The sequence below is a fragment of the Mobula hypostoma genome, chromosome 11 (genome assembly GCF_963921235.1).
Source record: "Mobula hypostoma chromosome 11, sMobHyp1.1, whole genome shotgun sequence".
In the NCBI taxonomy this organism is placed as follows: domain Eukaryota; kingdom Metazoa; phylum Chordata; class Chondrichthyes; order Myliobatiformes; family Myliobatidae; genus Mobula; species Mobula hypostoma.
The window spans coordinates 11,354,692-11,358,315 of NC_086107.1; positions in this window are offsets into that span (position 1 = coordinate 11,354,692).

Here is a 3,624-nt window from a genome sequence, read left to right on the forward strand (position 1 = left end):
TTCATACAACCAACTGGAACAAATACAAATTCCTCCGTGGAGCTAGTGTGATATTTTGTTCAATGCCAGTGCTTGTCTAGTCACTCTGCATACATACCCTCCTGTGACTTACTGTCTTCCCAAAGCTTACCCTTCCAGCTTGCTCCAGTGTCCAATGCCATCCTGGTTCACGGAGTGGAGAAAATGGTGCTGGAGAATGATTACCTTCCACATTCCAATAGAAAGAGACAAAAATAAAGTTTCACTTGGAATTGCTGATTGCCAGACTCTCAAAATTAATCAAATGCATACAAAGATTTGTTTTGCTTGCTAGAACTTCATAGGCCTAAACCTTTAGCACTAAAACTAACTGTTGTAGGAAGTCAGTGGGTCTAACTGCATCCCTGGAGGCAGATGGACAGCTGATGTTTCAGTTCGAGACCATACATCAGGGCATCACTTGACCCAAATCTTTTAACAGGTTCAGTCTCCACAGATACCACACAGTAGGCTTATTCAGAAAGTTAGAAGGCATGGGATCCAGGGAAGTTTGGCCAGGTGGATTCAGAATTGGCTTGCCTGCAGAAGGCAGAGGGTGGTGGTGGAGGGAGTACATTCAGATTGGAGGATTGTGACAAGTGGTGTCCCACAAAGATCTGTTCTGGGACCTCTACTTTTCGTGATTTTTATTAACGACCTGGATGTGGAGGTAGAAGGGTGGGTTGGCAAGTTTGCAGATGACACAAAGGTTGGTGGTGTTGTAGATAGTGTGGAGGATTGTCAAAGATTGCAGAGAGCATTGAAAGGATGCAGGAGTGGGCTGAGAAGTGGCAGATGGAGTTCAACCTGGAGAAGTGTGAGGTGGTACACCTTGGAAGGACAAACTCCAAGGCAGAGTACAAAGTAAATGGTAGGATACTTGGTAGTGTAGAGGAGCAGAGGGATCTTGGGGTATATGTCCACAGATCCCTGAAAGTTGCCTCACAGGTGGATAGGGTAGTTAAGAAAGCTTATGGGGTGTTAGCTTTCATAAGTTGAGGGATAGAGTTTAAGAGTCACGATGTAATGATGCAGCTCTATAAAACTCTGGTTAGGCCACACTTGGAGTACTGTGTTCAGTTCTGGTCACCTCACTATAGGAAGGATGTGGAAGCATTGGAAAGGGTACAGAGGAGATTTACCAGGATGCTGCCTGATTTAGAAAGTATGCGTTATGATCAGAGATTAAGGGAGCTAGGGCTTTACTCTTTGGAGAGGAGGAGGATGAGAGGAGACATGATAGAGGTATACAAGATAATGAGAGGAATAGATAGAGTGGATAGCCAGCGCCTCTTCCCCAGGGCACCACTGTTCAATACAAGAGGACATGGCTTTAAGGTAAGGGGTGGGAAGTTCAAGGGGGATATTAGAGGAAGGTTTTTTACTCAGAGAGTGGTTGGTACATGGAATGCACTGCCTGAGTCAGTGGTGGAGGCAGATACATTAGTGAAGTTTAAGAGACTACTAGACAGGTATATGGAGGAATTTAAGGTGGGGGCTTATATGGGAGGCAGGGTTTGAGGGTCGGCACAACATTGTGGGCCAAAGGGCCTGTACTGTGCTGTACTATTCTATGTTCTATATACTGCCTGGCCTGCAGTGTACTCTCAGCTTTTTCTGGTTTTATTTCTGATTTTAATCATCTGCTTGATTTTACACATCATGAAAAAAGGGTTATTGAACTGTAGTGAACTGGACTTATGAGTAAAGAAAGGGACAATAAGTTTTGAAGTTCTCCCTAGACTTTGGAAAAAAAATCTAGCCTTTAAGATGAGATTTCACAACTGAAACTTAAATTGTTTTTGTCATGTTTTTCTGTGGAAAATGGATCGTGGTCAATGAATAATGAAACAAATTTACTGATTATAATCTAGGTGGGAGGAATGCACATAAACTTCAAAGAATAAATAGCTCTTGCTTTAGAAATCAGAAGCCAAGTGACAGGAAAAAGTGAAAAGTTATTTTTGTATTTCAATTCACATAAAATCTTTTCACTAAATGACTAGAGGAGTTTGTTTCAAGGTGCTTTAAAACTGTTGAAAATTCAAAAATATACACAGATAGTCCAGAGAGCATTTTGATATTGACAAAGGATCTAGTGCTTTCCTGGCATATATGACAAAAAAAAACCTCTTCTTGGACTTAAAGCTGGGTACAGATATCAATGATTTTATTGATTTTGATCTTGTTTATGTTTTTGGATAGATCATAGGTTTGTAGATCTTAAAGTTATCTCCCTTTTCCTCCACTATTTGCACTGTCTCACTTGTTAGTGGTTTGGGCTTACAGATATGTTCCAAATATAATATTAACACCAGTATTGGCATGGTTCAATATGAAGATATACACTTGGGATTTATTGCTGCTATTGTCTGGTTTCGGTTCAGTTTCATTGCACAAGTCCATGTATATACAGGTGCACTGAAAAACTTACCTGCAGCAGCATCACAGGTACATAGCATCAAATAAGCAACATTTGCCAGAACAATATTCCAATCACAACCCAAAATAAATCTTTATTCAAAGTAGACAGTCTGAAAATACTCAGCAGTTCAGGTAGCATCTGAGGAGGAGGCGGCCCAACTGACATTTCATGTCGATGAACTTTAAGAACTGATTAAAAGGTCAGTAATTTGAAACGTTACCTTCTTTCCTGCCAGAGTCACTGAGCATTTTCCAACACTTTCTGTATGCAGCTCGGCTTTCTGACATCTGGAGTGTTTTATCCTTGTAACAAATCACAAATTCAGTAAAACTTGTGACTTATGAAGCTGCTTTCCTCTGCAGGCTGTATCTACTGTTCCAAATGTAATAAAATGAAAATATGTGAAATAATATGCAAGTGTATAAAAGGAGATGAAAATAAACCAGTGTAGATTTACTGAATAATATGAACACCGAAACCATGGATCATTAAGTACTGTGATTAGTGGGCTATTGGTTAAATGTAAGACTGAAATTAGAGTGTGGTACAAATGAGTATTAAATTGCCCCAATTTAAACAAAGTAAAAGGTTAAAATAAAAAAGGATTGAGAATAAGCTGAAAGGAATCAACAGGCAACTATGATCAGTGAGTGGAACAAATTATCTCCCGCTCAGTAGGTGTAATGAAAACATTATGCATGTGGTGGAAGGTCTACTGAGTGCTTCAACATACTTATATTTATGAGTTGAGAATGCAGTTGTTCCTTAAACTGACCAAATAATCCTCCTGAAATGGCAATTAATTTGACAAGCTTTGAAATATGAAGTATTTTATCTTCCATGTTGTTCACAGACTAGACCCATTACTTAATGAAAGGAACTTAAAGTTTCTTATTGCCGAGAAATTCATAATCTATATTTCTTGCATTTAAAAAAGTGCTTATTAAGTTCTGTTAGTTCATAACTGCCTTGTTTTGTCAATGGATTATTGATACTTATCATTCTAGATGGGAAGATATAATTTGCGTTAACCGGAGGCCAGCAGCAAACTTTGGTGGTTTCTGGTATGTGCCATAGCAAAATATTTTTTAAAATAAACTTGATATCTTTAGGCTGTGGTTTGCTGCTCAGACTGTTATCTACAATATGGATTTGCAGTTGGCATGATTTTGTACTCTTTG